Source organism: Rhinopithecus bieti, unplaced genomic scaffold, assembly GCF_001698545.2.
Source record: "Rhinopithecus bieti isolate Rb0 unplaced genomic scaffold, ASM169854v2 scaffold_654, whole genome shotgun sequence".
Lineage (NCBI taxonomy): Eukaryota > Metazoa > Chordata > Mammalia > Primates > Cercopithecidae > Rhinopithecus > Rhinopithecus bieti.
Window position 1 is genome coordinate 273,265 of NW_016803105.1, and position 22,924 is coordinate 296,188.

Consider the following 22,924-nt stretch of genomic DNA (forward strand, 5'->3'; position numbering starts at 1 on the left):
CTAGTGTATCATGCTGTAACAGGAAAACCTATGGTCACAGGAAAAGAAAAGGCTGGGAAACATCTAAGCAGGGAATGCTGTGGCCGATGAATAGGCATGGTAGGATCCCCTCAACAAGGATTCCAGTGAGTATGAGGAACTAGTAATTACACACTTCTCTACTTCCTTCTATCATTTAGGAGATAGATAAAATTCAAGATACTTCAGGCCCTCAGCAAGTCATGTCTGGATGACAAGAAAACAAGAAAACATGATGCTGTCTGAGCAATTGGTACAGGAAGCCTGGACTCATCGCTGAGGAAATCAGAGCTTCTTTGCAAAAGGCAAGTTCAAGTTTCTTCCCAGTACGTATATATTATGATGCTGACAGCTCCTGATATCACCTTCATCTCAGTTTTACTAAGCATCATGTTTTTCCTGTATTATGATCCAGATGGTGACAATCTGTGGTCAAGATGCTGCTGGAAGATGACTACAGGCACAGGAGAGGAGTTTCAGGCAGGTCAGTGAGTGCATGTGTCTTTCAGATGAAGAGGTTGTCATCCACATCAATATTTAAATAAATTCTTCCTGGTACCTCAGTGAACTCTTGAATAGCTGACATTCTGTTAACCAGAATTCTCTGCTAACTGTCACTTCTGCACATCTGTTGCCCAAATATGATTGGCGGTTGTGGTGAAGATGTTGTAGGATTTCAGGGGATTCTCATAAATCACCCAAGAAAATTTGGATGAGGTTGAGAATTATTTTAGGGCTTAATTCATTTTTTCTGGGTTCAAATATTTTCTGGGTTAAATTTTAAAAAATTGGTATTCTAGGTATAAAACACATATGGTGATCCTCTATAAGCTGCTCAGTGGCAGAAAAGAGCATTCAGTTGCTAGGTTTATTTTAATTTGCTTATCCAAATGTTCAGAAACCAGCCTCAAAGCTCAACTCTTATTATTACAACCAAAGATCAAATTATGGAGTTGCAATAATGAATGGAAAATATCTTGATTTCTGCTTTTGAAGGGGGTTCTTTATTCTGTCTTCACTAATGGAAAGGCTCAGCCTATACCATTGTGACAAAATGTGGGATTTCAGGGGCCATTGTATATAGGCTGGGGCCTCCCACATTCACCTGAGTGATTGTGCACTGTTTATAATGATTTTTTTTTTGAGACGGGGTCTCATTCTGTTGCCCGGGCTGCAGTGCAGTGGCATGATCACAGCTTACTGCAGCTTCTACCTCCTTGGCTCAAGAGATTCTCCCACTTCAGCCTCCCAAGTAACTGGGACCACAGACATGAGCCACCATGCCCAACTAATTTTTATATTTTTAGTAGAGACAGGGCTTCACCATGTTGCCCAGGCTGGTCTCAAACTCCTGAGCTCAAGTGATCCACCTGCCTCCACCTCCCAAAGTTCTGGGATTACAAGCATGAGCCACTGCACCAGCCTATATTGATTTCTATATGAATTAATAAAGAAAATCTTGACCATGACTACACAGATAGATTAGCAGCAGAAATGATGCTTTCCTAGCCAATGCAAATACTAAATATTAAGATATATGTGGCTGGGGTGGAGAAAGAGTGATAACAAGGTATCCTTGTATCATTGATGAAGGAGAATGAAGAGCAGTAGCCTGTGGCCTCAGGATTCCAAAGCATAATCATGACTCATTCCCTGACTTTTTTCCTTTGCAAACACTGGAAAACAAATAGTGCAATGAGATTCCCTACCTCAATTCATTGGAATTGACTTGCTACTTCTAGGTCAAGCCAAATGGATTAGAGAACAAACTAGGTAGGCCATAGGAATGTCTACAGAGGATCAATTTTTTTTCTCCTATGCCATTTGAATTGGGGGCTTGACTGAGCCTTTAGATACTTCAGCCAAAAGATGTCTCTTGTGAGGGCATTGGCTTTCTTCTCTAAAGAGAGGTTAATAATATATCCTCTGTAACAGAAGTTTGGAGGAATAATTAATAATAATTAATAATAAATTGTTCAAAAACTAAGCACTAATCACGAAAAAAAGTTTATCATGGTAGCCATTAGCTTTAAGCATGCACTTCTGGCAAACCACCAGAAAAATGCCATACTTTTATCTTGCTGCTGTGTGTGCTTGGAAATAGAGGAATTTTCTTTGGCATAAAATTCCTAGAAAAATTGTATTTTCAAAGACTAGCCAGTTCTGGGTCAGACAGAGGAAGCATACCACACCTTGTGTCTCCTGCTGAATGCAGCTACAAAGCTTGGAAAGAGGGCAATGAGGAGTAATCTGAGGACTCTGGGAAATAAGTGCTTAGCAGAAAATGTAAGCCATAAAATGCTTATATTAGAAAAGAAAAAAGTCTCAAATCAACAATGGAAATTTCTCCTTATGAAAGTAGAAAATAAATCAAAATAAAACTAAGCAAACAGAAGTAAAAAGTAAATAGCAGAAGTAAATGAAGTCGAAAACAGAAAAGCAAAACTAGTGAGACAAAAGCTTAGTTTTTTGGAAAGAGCAATAAAATGGTAAGTTTTAGCAAGACTGACAGAAAAAAGAGAGAAAGAAAGAGAAAAGAGACAAAAAAGAAACAAATTACCATGATCGTAAATGAAAGAGAGGAAATCATGACAAGCCCCAGAGACATTAAAAGGATAGCAAGCGGCCGGGCGCGGTGGCTCAAGCCTGTAATCCCAGTACTTTGGGAGGCCGAGACGGGCGGATCACGAGGTCAGGAGATGGAGACCATCCTGGCTAACAAGGTGAAACCCTCTCTACTAAAAAATACAAAAAATTAGCCGGGCGAGATGGCGGGCGCCTGTAGTCCCAGCTACTCGGGAGGCTAAGGCAGGAGAATGGCGTAAACCCGGGAGGCAGAGCTTGCAGTGAGCCGAGTGGGCGACAGAGTGAGACTCCATCTCAAAAAAAAAAAAAAAAAAAAAGAAAAGAAAAAAGAAAAAGGATAGCAAGCAATACGACAGGCAACTCCACACATACAAATATGGCAACTTAGACTTAATGAGGTATTTCCTCAAACACTACAAACTATCAAAACTCATCTTTGATGAAATAGATAACCTAAATAGTACTATATCTGTACTTTTAAATGAAAATAAATAACATAAAATAAAAAATAATTGATCTACAAATAAATTTTCAGATAAAGGCCTCCTGAAAAAGTAATCTCCAGGCCCAGATGGTTTGGTGGACAAATTCTATCAAACATTTAAAGAAGAAATAACATTAATTCTGCACATTTTCTTCCAGAAAACAAAAGAAGAGGGAACATTTCACAAGTCATTTTATGAAGCCAGCATTACCTTGGTACCAAAACTGGGCAAAGATAGTACAATAAAAGCTCAGACCAGTATCCCTCATGAACATAGACACGAACATCATCAACAAAATATTTCAGCAACATTCATCAACAAATTCAAATCCAGCAATACATTAAAAGGAACAATACACCATGGCAAGGGCAATTTTTCCCAAGAATGTAAGGTTTGTTCATCAAAAATGAGTCAATGGAATCTGTCAAACTATCAGTATGAAGAAGAAAAAAAACACATGATCATATTAATTTAAGCAGAAAAAGCATTTGGCAAACTTGAACATGTATTCATGGCAAAAACTTTCAGCAAACTAAGAATAAAAGAGAACTTCCTCAACTCTGTAAAGTGTGTCTACAAAAACCCTACAGCTAACCTCCTACTCCATGCTGAAAGACTGAATGCCCCTAAATTAGGAACAAGACAAAGATATCCACTTCCAGCATCCAAATGTTCTTCAACTAATGGATGAATAAACAGGTCATGGTAGATACATACAATGAAATGGTACTCAGCAGTAAAAAGGAACAAACTATTGATACACGACAGCCTGGATAACACTATGCTTAGCTTCCTTTTACAAGGAAGCTAGTTTCAAAAATTTACAGATTGTATTATTCTATTTATTTGATGGTCTCAAAATAAAGTGCTGGAAGACATATCAGAGGTTGCCAGGTATTATAGGTGGGGAAGGTGATGAACAGAAAATGTAGCATGAGATGCTTTGTTGAGATGGTGGAGCTGTTCTTTATCCTGATTATGGCAGTGTTCACATGAATCTATACATGTGTTAAAATTCATAGAAATGTACACCAAAAAATAAAAATCATCCTTGAGAAATCCTTTAAGCCACCTGCATTTGTTCAAACAGGAGGATATGGAAGACATTTCAGCCAGAATATATTGCTGGGGAAAGAAATTCCATGACCTCTCCTGGCGCTAGTCCTAGAACCATCCAGCCTCCTGCCAACCACCACCTTCCTTTTCAGCATCCCTTTCTCTACCTCCTTCAGATTTCCTTTCTGCCATCTGCATCTCTGTGTGTTCACCTCCAAATCTGCTCCCAGAAAATATTATTGTGTCAACCACTGGATATGAGTCAGTGAGTTACCTTGTTCCAAGCTGTCTGCATATTAAGTCTTCATTTTAAATACCTCATCAGAGTCTCTCCTTTAAGGGAATTCCAGGCACCTAAGAGCAGAAAGGAGTTGTTTTGGGAAATCCTTCCAGTGCCCATGAAATCACTTATGTAAGTAACTACCCATGGATAATGTTGGCCCCACTGCTGACTTTTTGGAGCCTTACATTGTTCTCAGCATTGCCTTTAAATTCGGGGTTTTCTTGTTTTTTTGTTTTTTCCCACATGTCATAAAATGGCAGCCAGCAGAAATCAAGGCTCCATGCTTCCTTACCATGTTTTTCAGGAGAAAGACAGCATTAACCTATCTCTCAACCGTGGAATATAGCGGAGTTTTTTCCCGGGAGATCCTATAATATATGACAACCTCTAAGCCAATAACAATTGCCAAATTCTCAGAAGGAATGGGCTGTGTGTTGGATTAATCAACAGAGGGGAAATGTCTTCTACAGGGTCTTCATCAGTAGACACAGCAATGATGTTGGAACCTTTCAGACCCAGGTTCTAATCCTGGCTTTCTCTTATTTCAAGCTGATAAATTTCTGCTTAAAATAAAATTTTAGAAGTTATGCATAAAGCATTTGGTAGCTAGGAGGCACTCGATAAACACTACTAAAATAATTATAACAACCCCAGAACCAGCTCATTTAGCTGCCAATATCTGAAAGCATCATAGTGATGGAAACAAACGTGAAGAGAAAGTGATGATGTGACAGGTATGGTGGAACTGAATGAGGAGAATAAGCTATTTCTAATTCATTACTCTGTTAGGTGAAACTTAAGCCAACTAAGATATTTTTTAGTCCATTAGTCTGCGAAGTTTTTAGCAACCCTTAGTGTACAAAACAGCTTTAAAAAAATTGTTTTTTTATTCACCCTCTGTATGGAAATACACTAGTGGGGGATCTGGAAAGTATAGTAATTCACAGAAATCTGCATAAATAGGGAGACTAGAATTTTATTTCTTAGGCCTTAAGGGGGAAATAAAAACCTTCTACAGAAGTGGTTCCCAGCCTTGGCTGCCCGTTAGAATGACCTGGGGAGCTTTTAAAAGCCTTGAATGCCAGGCCATTAGACTCAGATCAATACCAGTAGATTATCAGAATGGGAGTCATGTGGTTACAATGTAGAGTCAAGGTTGGGGGCTAGTGTGCTACAGGTATATAGTGCTTTTTGCTGATCTAGTGGAGCTATTCAAGAATGGACCACCTTATTAAAGACCTTCTGCTGAAGTCATTGAGATGATGTATTTTCTTGGCTGCTAAAGGCTCTTAAAGCGACACCTTGCTGGGATCCTTAGCGAACATACAGCCACAAGTAGTTTTAGGTAATCCCGACAGAGTTGAATTAATTATTTCTGGTTTAGGTGAATAATTTCATGCTTCAGCCCAGTAGGAGTTCCATAATTTCTTGTACAGCTCTTCTCTATTTGCCACCTATGAATGAATTTTACATTCCCAGAGTTAAAGGCAGAGAAAGAACATCCTGAGAGATGGAGAGATTATGCAGAATAAAATACAAAGCTCTATTATTCAAATAAGTATTTGTGAAACAAAGAAACATTCACTCTAGCAACTTTGAGGAAATAGAATGTGGAAAGCAATTAGTCATCAACATTTAATTTCAAATTCAGAGCTTTGGCTAGCTGTTTTGCTGGAGGAACATGTATCTTAACTTAAAAGTGCATCTTAATTTAAATATGCCAAGTTTTCTCACTTTCACCTCTTCCCTGGAAGCCCATTTTGAGATTTATCAAACTGATGCCTTCTTATGTATTTACTGGCAGTGCATTTTAATCAATGAGTCTTTAAACAGTTTTGCTGAATTATAGAACTAGCTTTATTGCATTAAAATTATCTGCTATAATTCTACATATAAAGAGAGGAATAGAGAGTTTAAAATTTTTCTAACAAATCCTCACAAGTGGACACTTGATGAATAAAAATTTAAAATTCAATTGCAATAGAATTGCCCAAACCATTACAAAATGTTTTATATAAAGAAAAGAAGGATATTGTCAGTTTACCTTGAGAAAACATTGTGAGATGCAAGGAAAAACTTAAGAAGAAAAAAATCATCAATGAGTGGTAATTTGATGATATACTGGATGTTTATGTGGTCTCAAAATAACTTGCCACAAATTACTTATTAATTCTAAGAGAAAAAGCCACCACTTTTCTGTAGAAAAACCTGGCAGACAATACCTAAAGGAGATATCGCAACTCTCAACCCTCAGGGAGGTTTTAGCTACCATGAAATCATACTATGGGAACTTACCACCTCCCTTGAAGTAGCCTTAGCAAAAACTGGTGCAAGTCTATCGGTGCTAGAAAAGCCTTTGGACTTACTAGCAGGAATGGCTTTTGATAATAGATGAGCTCTGGAATACTTCCCAGCTGAACAAGGAGGAGTCTGTGCGTTGTCAACAAAACCTGTTGCACCTACATTAACGTGTCTGGAAAAGTGGAAACTAAAGTAGCGTCATTTGTCTGGGGTAATACCCAAGGTTTATTGACTCATGCCAAGGAAATCAGGGATGTGGACACACAAAGAGTAAAGTTAAGAGTGGAGGTTTAATAAGTGAAAGAAAGAGAAAAGTTATCTCCTGCAGAGAGAAGGGTCCTGGAGAAGTGGGTTGCCACTTCCATGGTGAAATGCAGAAAGTTTTACAGATGAGCTTGAGGAGGTAGTGTCTGATTTATGTAGGGTGTAAAAGATTGGTTGGACCAGGCATGCCATTTGCATAGCATTCAAGAATCTGGCCACCCCCACCCTAATCTTGTAATATGCAGATGGATTCTCTACCTGGCTGGTGCCATGTTGCCTGCTGCTTTACTGTACACGTGGTGACAAAGGAAAGGGAAGATGGAGCCCCCATGTTGAACATGCCTGTCTCTCAGGTAGCCCTTTTCTATTGGCACAGCTGCCAGCATTCACCCGTGTAAGCTTCCAGCTTGCTTATCTATGTCTGCAGCTCGATTTTTCAGGCTGCTCTTTGTTAGAAAAGAAATGATTCTGGGAGCTGCCTTTTGTTAAAAGAGAAATTCTGCTGAGGACTCTGTTGCTCTCACTATCTGCCTAAATAATTTCTTTCTAGCTCCTGGCTACACACACTTTCCCAAAGCAACCAAAACTGTGCCAAAGCCTTTACTGACTGGTTTCCAGAATTCATTTGGCTTCTCCCATTCCTTAGACCTTTATTCTTCATTATTCTTCTTTTAATATTTGGTCCTGCCTCTTTAACACTCTCATTAAGTTTATATCTCCCAGATAACAAGGATTCCACCTACAGATGACTAGGCAATCCCAATACCGGCCTGCAACAACAACTCCCATTTACGTGGGGCCTCTTGCTGGAATCCAGTCTTTCCCCATGAGCAAGTTTTTCATGATCTTTCATTCCCTTCATGACAGAGAGCAAGAAAGGGAAAAAAACAACCTATGCTCTCTATGCCCCCTTTCAGCAGAAAGTAGCCAGACAGACCCAATGCCCCTCTTCACTGTGTCATTTTCCCTTTCTTGAGACCGCAATAGGCAGCAGGTAGACATGAGCATGGGGGAATATAAAGCGGGAAAGATTCAAACGAAATATTTGTCAGGGAGAAAATGAGGAGAGCAAAGATCACCTGGTGGCCATCCAGCAGAACATCCAGAGGCAAAACTCTTTATCGGAGGAATTCAGAAGTAATTGGACTTTCCTATTATCTAAAGCAAGCATCTGGTTCCAGGTTTCTTTCCCAAAAATGTGTAAGTAACTAGAATTTCTATATATCTCTGGAATGCAGGCATATAGAAATTCCTTGTGCATCCCTGGCTGACATTAAGGCACCAGTGTCTGCAAATGTCATCATTTATTATGACCTACGTGGCTAACATGGTCCAAATTACCCTTAAGCTACTGCTTTAGGGTTCATAAATACCCCTAAGGAAAATCCACTGTAGTACACTCAGTCCTGTCTCGCTGAAGTGCCTCACTGCACTCTTCTGCAGCGTTCTTCCTTTCTAATAAAACTTTCTTTCTTCAAACCTATACTGTTGTCTGGAAATTCTTCTTACCAACCTGCGAGGGGACCACTTTCTGATGCCGGGGCTCTGACACCTCACCCAGCAAGAGGTAATTAAAGTTAACATGAGTAATAGGGCAAAGACACCTCATGTACCTCCTGCTTGAATGCCCTTAGGACACAATATTGTTGCTGTGGCTTTCCTACCAAAAATGCACAGCCTAAATCTAACCACAAGGAAACAGCAGACAAACTCAAATTAAGAGACATTCTGCAAAAGACTGACAGGTGCACATCAAAAGCATTCAGTTCATGAAGGATTAAAGCAGTCTAAAGAGACATGACATCAAAGCAATGTTTGATCTTGAACTGGATTTTCCCACCTTTTTCTATAAAGGACATTAGTGGGGGGAAAATGGCTAAATTTAAATAAGTATTGTAGGTGAAAGAATAATGTAGAATCAATGACAATTTCCTGATGCTGATAATTTATACTGTAATTGTATAAAAGAATGTTCTTGTCTTTAGAAAAATATGCTTTGAAATATTTACAAGTAAAGGGAAAGCATGTCTGTAACTTAGTTTCAAATGTTTATTAAAAGTGTATGTATACAAAATATACATATATGTGCATATAAATATAATTATATGTATAGAGAGAAAGAGAGAGAGAGGGAGGGAAACAAAAGCAAATTTGAAAATTGTCAACACTTGGAGAATCTGTGTTGAAGAATCAATTTCAAGAATCATTGAAAATTGTAAAACTATTACAAAGGATTGCAGCATTCTTTGTAATATTTTTGCAATTTTCAGTGACAAATTATTTCGAATAAAAAGTAACAAATAAAAGAAGCAGAAATCTCCATGTTTTAAGGACAGATAGGAAGGGCAATCCATATAACCCTACTATCTGGCACATCTGGGAAGTGCAGGAAGGTCTGACTAAATTGGGAAGGATATTAAGAGGAAAGTTCAACCTGTGCTCAGTGGAAGTTCATGAGTTTCTTTTTATGATTTAAGAATCAAGACTCTGAGGGTTTGTGCGACTCCTGGAGCATTTTGAAAATTTGAACTTGAATACTGCAGCAATTTGCATTTTTAGTTAAAAGAAAACATCTGGATTTTGTTCTAACTTATCTTGTTCATATTGTATCAAATATGTTATTCACACTGAATTATGTAACATGCTTGGACCTTTACAGATAATGTTACTTGCTGTTCCTGTGATTATCTGCAAGCATATAGGTAAGTACAAATAATGTTATTTGCTGTTCCTGTTATTATTTGCAAGCACATATGTAACTAATTACAAGATTTAATCAGCAAAAATACTTTATCAGCCAGTCATGATCTGTAGAAGTATTCTCATAATAAAATAAATGAAATTAATGCTCTTTTCTATATGAGCCGAATATATTTTTAGCCACTCCTAGAGGTGAACAGTTATTGCCTGATTATTTTCTCGATACTCAAATGAGTTCATGTCATAGAGTCAATCCTAAAATCTAGTGGGAAATATTATCTTAAATGCACATTTCTTTCCATTGCCTTTAGTTGGAAACTGTAAGGACCAATTTCTGCATAGAATAGATCTCTATCCAATAGGAAAGTGATTCAGGTGCTGATAAGTTGCCCATTGATGGTGGCATTGGCATGTTCCTTCGACTCCTTGTAAATCTGTATCACACTATCACATCTTTATTCACAGCTGGCAACATCACCCCAAACTTTCAATGTATGAGACAAATTCATGATTAAGAATATTTCATTTAACAAATATTAATGATCTACTAAGTGCTTGACATTGTGCTAGTCTGTGAGGTTTTTCATATGAAGTGTGGTTATATTAAAAATCATTTTAAATGGAAAAGAAGATTTTCTTTTTAACCTAGAATGGTAGGTCTCATTTGGTGGGTTCAATAGAAAATGTAGTGTGAAGTGTTGACCAGCTATACTCCAAGACATAGAGGTTTCCTCCAATGAATGGAAGCAGGAGAGGGAGGTTTACATTAAGCAGAGAAGGGAACTGGAGTACATAGACCACTGATATCATCAACCCTTCCTAGAGAAAAAATGGGTAACAAGAGAAGGGAGAGCAGTGTGCCCTCTCTAAATATTAAAGAAAGAGAAATAACCTCTTTTTTTTTCTTTTTTTTTTTGCTAGAAGATAAAACTCATTTGACTCAAGGATGCTCTCAAAGAGTCACAATTTAGGTTAATGTAAGGGAAGGCAAGTAGCACAACCAACCCCATAGTCACTAAAAGAAGAAATTATATTTCTGCTCTCAGCTAAAACTTAAAACTTGGGTATTTTTGCTTGGGAAGAAGATTCAGCACTTACCATCTCTCCCATCACCCCCAGGTATCTAAATTATTCAGGGCATTTAAGCAGGAGCTAGTGACAAATTGGTGCCCAAAGCACCAGACCTTAAAACCAAGTTATGTGATTACACAGGGGAGGGTCGCCTCTTCTGGGCTCTTTTGAAACCCCAGTAAGAGAAATGAGAAATGTGTTCAAAGAAACAGGAGAATTATTAGCTTTCCTGTTCCTATAACATTAGGCTTGCAGACAATGGGTACTTTTAGATAATATCCCATGCCTTAAAAACAACAAACAAAAAAATTGCTTGGGGCTATTGTGCCATCAGAAAATTATACTTAAACCATGTACTGTGTGATTACTGAAAGCTCTCATGGTCATGAGCAGAATCAGAGTTTGTTTATAGCATTGTTAGTAGCAATGTTTTATTATGTTTGTCACAATTTACTCTCATATGGAAATGCATTTTTGATAAGGGTAAACATACTATTTCAGCCACAGGAAGGCTTTATCAGTGGAGTTGGAATTGCTGAGTGGAGCTCTAAAATTACTCATACATAGACTATTGCATTAGTGTAGCTAGAATGCAAACCCACTCACCCGCAAAACGGAAATTACTTTGGCAGAAAGTCCTTCTGTGGTGGTAGGGATGAACTTTTTTCTCATTTCAGCTTTATTTTCCATTTGGCTTTAGTGCCCATATCTTTGAAAAGCTCTGTTAATTTATTTTTAAATCACCAAAATATAATGACTTCAGGTACTTTTCCCAGAGTTGTTTTGTCCCCAGTCTCATAAAATTTCCATATGTATGTATATGCCAAATGCAAACTTTAGTTACAGGGCAGTCCATGATGCTTCAAGGTGAACTTTCTCTCCCCATCAATTAAGTAAGTGAGTGCTTTTCTCTTTGTAACAGTGGATAAAGAAGTATAAGGAGCTGCATCCAAATCGTCATTTCTGTTCTTAATATATAGGACCTGGGACTCAATATGGCAGATAGGATATTTTACAAGGGGGGTTTGGATGGCATTCTCCTGGGAGAAATCTAGGCACTTGTAAAGAAACTGTTGTGTATAAGCACTGGCTAACTCTCTCCCTAAAATGTCTATCTTTTGTCTTATGGCTTGCCTATGAATTAAAAACTGTTTAAATCAAATTCCATTTTTTAGTTGGGTTGTTGCTTACTTATCTTACTTATTTTTCCTTTTATTTATTTATTTATTTTTGAGTCATAATCTCACTCTCTTGCTCAGGCTGGAGTGCAGTGGCATGATCTCGGCTCACTGCAACCTCTGCCTCCTGGTTCAAGCGATTCTCCTGCCTCAGCCTCCCGAGTAGCTGGGACTACAGGCATGTGCCACCACGCCCGGCTAGTTTTTTGTATTTATAGTAGAGACGGGTTTTCAGCATGTTAACCAGGATGATCTTGATCTCCTGACCTCGTGATCCACTCGCCTCAGCCTCCCAAAGTGCTGGGATTACATGCGTGAGCCACTGTGCCCAGCCCTTATTATTTCATTTAAAAAAACATACTTTACACTAAAATCAAATATGGTTTGTATTCATTTCTACTCCCTTTAGTTAACAGGGTGTTAAAATTCTTCCTTTATGAATAAATAAAAGTATAGGCTTTATCCTCCAAATTAGACCATGCTATATATACCACACTGTAACATGTTTCTTCTGTTTATCAGTATTTCATAGCTGTTTTCCAGCTGTAGTTCTAATTCATTCTTATAAAAGAGTGCATAATATTCCACACTCTGAGTATTCTATAACTTATTCCCTCATTTGCCTTTGGTGGATATTCAGTTTCTACTCTAGCGTCAACATAATCAGTGTTGCAGTTAACATCCTTATGGACACATTACTATATTTTCCATTTTCCCATTTGTATTTCTTCCTGTTGGATTCCCCCAAAATGGAATTGCTGAGTCAATAAGTATGCATACTTTAAATATTTAAAAATACTTTTAAATTATTTTCCCAAAACATTGAACTACAAAAATTCAACTTCAACCAATAAGCTATGAAGTATTTTGACTTTCCACATCTGGAACCATTGGCTGTTTTACATTTTGTCCAGGTCTGGGGCAAGGAATACATAAGATGAGCCTGGGACATCTTTGCATGCCAAAACCCAAGGATGCTTTCAGAGACTAATGGTGCTGTGCCAAGGAGTCACATAAGCAAGTTTGAACGGGGTCTCCCACTGATAAACTTGGAAGAATTTAAGCACCAATAATAATAATTATTATTATAATGGATTTGAGCATACACATACACACATAGGCCTTCATTTGTATCATATATATGAAGGTATATATATCATATATTATAATATAAAATTCTTAATTCTTTTCAGCAAAAGACCACCAGAAATAGCCGTACTTGAACAAGTTAGATGACTTCCTCTCATTTATTGCAGCAAAGGAGAACGCATATCACAGGGAACTGGGGCTGATGGGGGCGCGGAGATTGGAGGAGGGGGGAAGGAAACATCTCAGTAAGAAGGTGTTAGGAAGAATCTGGGAATTCGGGCTTTGGCTGGATATTTTTTGGAGGAGGGGGCCTAAAGAAGGTTTGTTCTAAATTGAGTGTTGTCAGAAAGCAGAAACAATTCTATGATTGAATATCATAATAAATCTTATCTACAGGGATGTCAGATTAGAGTGAGGATAAAGCCATAATTGGTAAGGAGCAGTCACTCATATTAGCCAAGACAGGGGAACATTGGTATTTTGTGGGTTACATCGTGACTGTCTGCAGTGGATGTTCTGTGAGATTGTTCATGTCCAACAGGAGAGCAACATGACTTACCTGTGTTAGATCAGTCAGTAAGAACATTGAGACTTACCTGGGAGTGTCAGATCAGCTCAGAGACCTGCTTTTCCTATATAGGTAATGATAGGTAGGTAGGTAGATGGAACCAAGCAGAGAACGCCACATTGAAAAAAAAAGACAAATGCAAGAAAGAGAAAAGAAGCCTCATGGGTCACCACTGGAGGTGGTTATTAAACCCATTTCTTCGTTTCAAAACTGGTTATTAAGCCGAAAGAATTAAGTATTTATCCTGCTTTTCCAGAAAAGTCTTAGGATAACCGAGTAGCCTGTTGGTAAGGGATAGATCTTCGTAGAGAAGAATGGCAGCCAATAAATGTGGGAAAATGATAAAATCAGAAAATTGCCATTTTTCAACCCATTTAAAAAGAAGACTCAGGTTAAGATCATCTGCGGATGCTAAAGCAAATAGGGGAAAGAGGAATGGAGAACTGGATATTTACATGTTGCCAGAATATCATGTAACAAATTACATACTGGTCACCACTGGAAAAACACAACTTTATAATGTAGGATCGGATTGTTGACACTTTGGATGAGAAATGCCAGACCCACTAATAGGGGACAGCAAACATTGTCTCAACATTATCTATGCAGTAAGCCTTGCATTGCCTCAATATGATGTTTACTGCGTCTTTTTGGTAAATGATCTTCATCAATTTTAAATACTATAGTTTTCTTCTTATTGTTTTACTGTTTTTTTAAAAACCAAGAATCGTTTCTGAAATTAATTCAATGTCTTTTTGGTGTCTAATCATGTCGGATTTTTCCCCTTTAATTTGCTAGTTAATAAATTATTGATTGATTTATTAATATAGTACTATCCTTATATTGTATAATCTGTGAACCCGAAGGATTATATTTTGAGATTACCCAGGTTTTCTTCTCTGCATTTGTGTGTGTGTGTTGTACTCATTGCCCTTAGGATATTCAGAAATGCAGAAAATCTTTTGTCTGACAGGGCTTATGGAGCACATAACTGTGTACAAGTGCTGATTTAGGTGTTAAAGATAGAACAATAAACAAGACAGGAAAGGCTTCTGCTCTCATGAAGCTGATATTCTAGTGGAGGTAAATAGATGATTGATAGATAGATAGATAATAGAAGATAGAGGATAGATAGATAGATAATAGATGATAGAGGATAGATAGGTAGGTAGATAGATAGATAGATTAGATAGATAGACATAGTTAGATAGAGGAGGTAAAGAGATGGAGGTAAATAGATGGTAGACAGCTCTAGTGGAGGTAAATAGATGATAGATAGATAGATAGATAGATAGATAGATAGATAGATAGATCAGATTAGATAGATAGCTGACTCATAGAGTAACTAGATGAAAAAGAAAAATATCAAGTAATGATCAATCTTAGGCAAATAAGGAAAATGTTGTGATAGACAGTGTTCTATTTATCTATTGCTATATAACAAACTCCCAAAACTTAATGGATTAAAACAACAATCATTTTATTCTCTCATAATTCTGTGCGTGAGGAATTTGGGAGGACTCGGCCAGGCAATTCTTCTGCTCCACATGGTGTTAATCTGAGTGGTATTTGGCTGATGGCTGGTCTTTTCTGGGTGTCTGGTGCCTGGGTGGGTGACTGGGGTTGTTGACTGGAGTGCCCACCCACAGTCTCTCCAGCACAGCACTGTCAGGTTAGTCAGACTTCTTAGATGGCAGCTCAGGACTCCCCGTGGGAGTGTTCCAAGCTCAAGCAGAAGTTGCAAGGAACCTAGCTTCAGAAATCTCAGAATGTCACTTCCACTGCATCCGATGGGTCAAGCAAGGCACTAAGGCCAGCTCAAATTCAAGACGAAGGGAATTAGACTCTTCACAAGTCAAACAATAGCTTGAGTGATCCAGAAGGTTGTCCAAGGAGATAATATTAAAGATGAGAGCTGAGTAATATGAAGAACTGGGCTTTGAAGATACGAGGACTGCGGAGAGCAAAGGCTTGGTGTGCTTAAGAAACTGAAAGTGACTACAGTGAAAAGGCAAGGGGAGGAGAGGAATGAGATGAAGTCAGCAAAGTCATCAGGCACCAATTATGTAAGATTTTGTAATCTGAGGCTGAATTTTTTGGGTTTTATTCTAAATACTCATTCCAATAATTCACTAACAGGGTTTTAGCAGAGGCCAATCAAATTGGGCAGGTGTGGGGAATTGTTTGTCAGGGGAGGGGCAAGAGGAGAAGCAGGGAGGCTAGCTAAGGGGCATTGCAATGGTGTATGGAGCAGTGTGCTGGTGGGGAAGGTGATGATAACTCAACAGATCCAGGATGTGTTTTGAGGTAGAGTTTACGACACTTATTGATGGATGAATGGAACATAGAAAAAGCAAAGAATCAAATAACCAAGATTAACTCTACTCCAAGGTAGACTTTAAGAATCTGAGAGCATAAAGCCTCACAGAAGTGCCTTCTTGGTTTCTCTGCTTCTTTATTCCATATGCTATATACAGTCCATCAGCAAGCTCTGCTCATTCTACCTTCAAAACACATCCCAAATCCCATGCTTCCTACTACCTTCTCTTTCACTAATCCAAGCCACTAGCAACTTTCACTTGGATTTTTGCAATAACCTTCTAAGTGGTCTCTGCATCTACTCTCATTCCACCATCATCAGGTCTCCATGAAGTCGCCAGAGTGAGCCTTTAAAATTGTAAATCAGATCATGCCATGCCCCTTTTCAAAACCCTTCTGTTTCTATTTCATTTGGAATAGACTGCAATGTCCTCTCCATGGCCATTAAAGCCCATCAGCATTCCACCCCTGTTGCCTCCTCAACCTCACTTTCACTTCCACCTTACTCTGCACTGGTTGCAGTGGCATGCTGTTCTGATCACAGGTTGAATGTAGCTGCCTCGGGGTCTTTGCACTTCCTGACTTCTCTGCCTGGAATACTTTCCTCAGAGATAGTCACATGGTCTACTCACCCACTTCATTTAGATTTCTGTTCCAATATTGCATCCTCAGAGACACCCAGAGGTTGTCTTGCCCCTTAATCCTGTTTTATGTATTTTCATTGCATAAATTATCCACCTGAAGTTGTATTTCACCTGCTTGTTTATCATGTTCCTCCTCCATCATAATATAAATTCCATAAGGGAAATAGTCTTGCCTGTTATATTCATTGCAATACACCCAGGGCCCATAACTGTGCCTGGCACAAAGAAGACACTTAAGTAATATTTGTGGAAATCAATGAATGCATTAGCTATTTTAAAAATATTATTATGAGCAGTAGCCATATCTTCTTGATTTTTCCTTCTAAATGCCTCTTCATCCATTTCATCTTTTTGTGGCCCAGCCACCACCTGAATCCTCTTTCACTCCACACCTGGATGACTGTTGTCACCCTCTTCCTGGGCTCCATAAATCTAACCTGTTTCCTTTCCCATACTCTGTCGTGTGACTGTGTGGTCAATCTTTCTGAAACATTGCTTAATCATTTCATATCTCCTTTCTAGCAGTATAAAGTCTAATCACTGCGGACTGATAGCCATTTCTCTCACAGCTGGTCTCCTTTCCCAGCTTAATTTCCCATTACTTGCTGTATGAACCCTTGCCCCAACCAAATTGCTATACTTGCTCAAAACTGGTACTTTTCCACTCCTGTGATTTGACCCACACTACTCGCCCCATTCTTCCCAAACTTCTTTACTATTCAAAGCCGAGTTTAAATCTCCCATTCCTGGTGACTGCCTCAGAAACAAGAACATACACACACACATTCTCTCTCTCAGTAGTCTTGCATATATTTTCTTCACTATCCATTTGGACTTTGTATTGACTTAATAATTTTATATTGAGTACACCACTCTGTATATGTATACATGGGTGTGTATACGTAGTCCTGTTTTCACAAATTATAACCAGAAGGTCCAATCGGTCACTTCTGCTTAAGGCTCTCAGATTGAGCTCTTGCCCTATCCCTTACTATGTGAACTTGGACAACTTCTAGAGTCTCTGTTTCCTTTTCAGTAAAATAGGGAGTAATAATGTCTACCTCATAGTGCTATTGTTAGAATTAGATGAGTTCAAGTATAATGCTTAATTCACAGTGGGCCTCAAGTAATTGTTATTATTCCTTTGTGTATTGCCCACAATGCTAATCAACGTGTAGATGGTGGGATTGTAAACAGGCAGAGAAATATCTGCAACAGCTGGATTACTGCTTTAAGAAAATGCTTATTCTGGGTACCTCTTTCTTCCTCCTGTGCTTTAAACATTACCGTTTTTTCCTAAATGGCCCTACTCCTGTAGAAGCACTGACCACAATGTCTTTCCCACAGTTGGGGTATCAATAATAAATGAGAATGAGAATGATCACTTTTGCAATTAGATTCCTGGAAGGTAAATGATTCAAGCAATGTGGCTACCAGAGAAGAGATTATCTGAGCAGCATGACCATTTGCTGGGATTGACTCAGGTATACATATTTTAATGCTCAAGCAGAAAAGATCTCTTCTCCAAAGTCTTAGGTTCCAGTAAAGTTGTCCCCATAATACTGAGCAGGTTGCCTCCTGTCCTAATGCCCCCTTTTTTGGTAATCATATAGTTTATATTTTTGCTTCTTTCTACTTTCCTCTTTGTGGTCTCATGCAGTTGAGTTGTTGTTAGAGGCCTTGCTCTGTTCTTTCTATGGTGAAAAATCAACACAGAGTGGGAGACAATGATAAAGAAAACCTTGTATATTTGTCATTGGATTTCACAGCAAAGAGTCAGCCTCTGGGTGGGGCTCCACAGTGCAAGCTCAGAGATAGCTGCAAGATGGTGGAATAGGAATTTGTAGGCTCCACTTCTCCCCACAGAAAATTCAACTAACAACTATCCAAAGACCAGAACAACTTTTTGAAAACCCCAGTGCAAGGAACAAGCCTGAGACACCAATGTGGTCCACAGAACTGAATGGAGTTAAATTAAAAGGGTAAGGAGAACAGCCTCATTACAGCTGTGCTACCTCTCCCTCAATTCAGCCCAATGCTGGATAGAGAGGATTTCTCTGGGCCCACAGTTTCTGCTGGGAGAAAAGAGACTCAGAGACAGTTATCCAGCTTCCCTAACATTCGAGGAAGCCCACTCCAATCTCGTCTCACCTCACAGGGAACACTGGGGGTAATGGCATGGCTAGACCACCTGGGGTCACATAGAAACAAAGAAATGAGGCAGAGGTTGTAGTGACCAGCATGCAGATCTTGGTGGTACTTCTATGTTCTGCTAGCTGTAACACCCTATTGGAGATATCAGCCAACTTCACAACCCACCTGCAAAGCTGAGTTGGTTGCCTTCAGAAGCATGGTGGGAAGTTCAACCTAACTTGAGTCTGTAGATAGCTAGTCTCCACTGCCAACCTCAGAAGTTCAACCTAACTTGAGTCTGTAGATAGCTAGTCTCCACTGCCAACCTCAGAGCCCACACTACCAACCTGTACCAAGTAGGGAGATGCTGGCCTTTGCCTATTTTGGACAAAGCATAATGGTTCGACCTGCTTGACATGGGAAGTCAAGCAGCAGTTCCACTCAGCCGAAAGCCCATGCCTTGGTTCCACTCTGACAGAGAGGCAATCCTCAATTGTGCATTTCTAAGGAGCATAGCCTCTGGTCCTGTTCATCCCAACCAGTGACTCCACCTAACCTCAGAGCCCAGTCAGCATCCCTGCCCAACTAGAAATCCCAAATAGTTGAATTACCCAGTAGGGACTACATCTTGTGACCTGATTAGAAACCATTGCCATTACCCACCCAATAGCTCCACCTCATAGCAGAGCCCAGCCAGTGGTTTTGCCAGACAGTAGAGCCCATCCAAAAGCTCCATTTTACATCAGAGCAAAGGCAATGGCCCAGCCAACACCTACGACAAGCTCTACCTGCTTAGGGTCATCACTAGTTGGTCCTTCAAAATCGCAGAATAAATAGTAAAGCTCTATCTCTACTAAAGAACATCTGCAAAGGCCAGATCAGGGGACTATCTTCTTAAATGCAAAAATGCAGGTACACAAGATCATGAATGATCAGGGAATTGTGACACCTCCAGAATAAACTAATAACATTCCACTAATATACCCTAAAGAAATGGAAATCTATGAAAAAACTGACAAGGAATTCAGAATAATCCTCTTAAAGATGCGCAGTGAACTACAAAAACATATGGATAGAAAATTAAATAAAATTTGGAAAACAATACATAAACAAAGTGAGAAGTTTAACAAAGAAATAGAAATAATAAAAAAATAGAAATCTAGAGATAAAGAATATAATGACTGAACTGAAAAATTTGATAGACAGCTTCACATGCAGACTTGATCAAGCAGAAAAAAGAATTAGTGAGCTGGAAGACAAAACTTTTGAAATTATCCAGTCAGAGGAGCAGTAAGACAAAGGAATGAAAAAAACTAAAGAAATCTTGTGGGAATTATGGGACACCAACAAGTGACCAACCCTTTGCATAATGTAGTTGCAAAAGGAGAAGAAAGAGGAAAAGGGCCAGGAAATATATTTAAAGAAATAATGGTTGAAACTTTCCTTATTTAGGGATAGATGCCAACATTTAGGTTCAGGAAGCTTAGAAGTCTACAATCAAATTCAACCAAAAGAGGAGTTCACCAAAACACATATTAATAATAATCAAACTATCATGATTCAAAGACAAAGAAAAATTCTAAGAGCATCAAAAGATAAGAAATACACCACTTAGAAAGTAGTGCCAATATGATTATCAGCAGATTTCTCAGCAGAAATTCTTCAGGCCAGAAGAGAAATAACACAATTGACCCATGAATAGCATGGGTTTAAACTGATCAGGTCCACTTATACATGAATTTTTTCAGTAAAAGTTACCCAGTTTGCCTGCCTCTCCTGCTCCACTTTTCACTTCCACTTCTGCCACTCCTGAGACAGCAAGACCCACCTATTCTCTTCCTCCTTCTCTTTACACTACTCAACAGGAAGACAAAAAGGATGAAGACCTTTATGATGATCCACTTCCACTTAATAAATAGTAAATATATTTTTTCCTCTTTATGATTTTCTTAATGACATTTTCTTTTCTCTACCTTACTTTATTTGTAAAAATACAGTATATAATACATGTAACATATGAAATATGTGTTAAGTGACTATTTATGTTATTGTTAAGTTGATTGTAAGCTGACATCAAAAACAAAATGTGAGATAGAGGAGTAAAAGTATAGAGTTGTTGTATGCAATCAAGGTTAAGCTGTCATCAGTTTGAAATAGGCTAAATATAAGGTGTTCTATGTAAGCTTCATGGTAATCACAAAGCAAAAATCTTAGTATTTTTATTTTTTAGACAGAGTCTTGCTCTGTCACCCAGGCTGGAGTGCAGTGGCATGATCTCAGTTCACTGCAACCTCCACCTCCTGGGTTCAAGCGATCCTTCTGGCTCAGCCTCCTGAGGAGCTGGGATTACAGGCACCCACTATGATGCCTGACTAATCTTTGTATTTTTAGTAGAGATGGGGTTTCACCATGTTGGCCAAGCTGGTCTTGAACTCCTGACCTCAGGCGATCCACCCGCCTGGTTATCCCAAAGTGCTGGAATTACAGGCATGAGTCACAGTGCCTGGCCTAGAAAAATCTTTAGAAGTACAAAACAAAAGTAGGAAGGATTTAAAGCATACCGCTACAGAAAACCATCAAACCACAAAGAAAGGCAGTAAGAAAGGAAGAAACAATAACACTTTCAGAAATTCTTATAAAAATTGAGATTTGGGTAAAAGTAGGAGATACTAGAGTAAGTGGTAGATACAAGGGAAATGTGGCTTTCACCATTAACATTGCCCCATTTGTACCCAGAGGCTAATCAAGTTAGGAGAAATATACATTAGATTGAAATAACTTTTGCACATGGGCTTACATTTAGTTCTTTTGTACTGTGGTTAGCAGGATAATCTGTTTACATTTTAAAGTATGTTTTCCCTCCATCTCTGTCCTTTGTGTATTCTATAAATTTGTGTCCCTATGGTGGGTGTCCTGAAAACTTTTTGTGCCATGACCCTCTTTGGTAATCTGCTAAAATCCCTCCTCAAAAAAAAATTTAAAATGCATAACAAAAATCAAAGAAAAACAGTAGTATTAAAATATTTTTAATATTATCAGAATATATTTAATGTGCCATTATAAAACATATACTCCTTCATTAATGCGTTAAATAAAATCTAGTGGTGGGGGCCACTAATCACCACATTTTTAAAGTTGTTGTGGATATAATGCTATTTTCTAGTTTCTGCAATAACTTTAACATGACATAAACTTACTATGATTCCTATTGGTATCAAAATCACAGGTACTGCTAACAGTGCTGTGATTGTTGCCCACTTTCATGATTAAATATTAAATTTTAGTTAAAGGATAGTGAAAATAAAGATGTATTTTTAAAATTCAAGTTTATAGACATCCCGAATTCTATCCACAAACTCCTTAAGAACCCCTGCTAGGATCTCATCCTTTCTCCATCTGAAACAGAAATAAAGGCAGCATGAGACTAAAATTCTCAGATGTACAGTTTCAGAGACATCCAACTTCTCCCTTTATGCCTCAGAAGATTCTAGATGAAGAATAATGTTCCTGTGAGGAAGAGGTAGAACTACCTCATTTTGAGGAGACTGGAAGAACATTAAAGGTGATTCCAAGAGACCCAGAGAGCTGACTTAGCTCCAATCTTACCGCAGAGACATGGCTGTGGAGGACACCCCGCTCCCTGGCTGCAGCATCCATGGTCAGCTTGTTGCCCATTGAGCATACAGTTTGGAGGCATACTCTCTGGTCAGTCCCCCAAAAATCTCCCGTGCACCCCTTCCCCCTTCTCCCATGGAGAACCCACTAGAAGAGAGAGTTCGAACATTTTATAGGATAATTATGACATGAAGAGAGAGTCCAAGCCTTTGACTAATGTTGCACTAAACACAATGTACATATCTAACTACTTTATACCCACGATAAGGTAAACCAGTTGCCAAGCAAAAGATGCCTGAGTTGAAAAGAAGTTAAGAGAAGAAACTAATGACAATAGTTGTAGAAAATATCTGAAAATTAATCACAAATCCTAGCCCCCAAATGTGTTCTAAGTTATTTAGAGGATTTATAGTAGTTGCATACATTTGCATACTCAGATACTTCCTTCCATCTTCAGCAATATTCCAGGATTCTAGACAGTTAAGCAAGTTTTGGAAGTATTTCACAGACTCAGTAGGTGCTAAGGTTACAGGCACAGGCCTGGAAAAAACTTGCTATATCAACAAGATGGTAGACTGGTTCTAAGGCAGCTCCCTGGGCCACGTTAGGCCAAG

The 22,924-nt window shown here is 38.7% G+C and overlaps 1 long non-coding RNA gene across 1 annotated transcript in view; it reads left to right on the forward strand.

Annotated features, from left to right (window-relative positions):
* The first annotated feature begins 433 nt into the window (after positions 1-433).
* LOC108543629 (uncharacterized) overlaps positions 434-22,924 on the forward strand; it is a 39,452-nt gene continuing 16,961 nt past the window's right edge. Inside the window, exons 1-2 of the long non-coding RNA XR_001889635.1 lie at positions 434-502; positions 9,653-9,695. This is a non-coding gene — a long non-coding RNA (uncharacterized LOC108543629). The remainder of the gene's footprint in view (positions 503-9,652; positions 9,696-22,924) is intronic.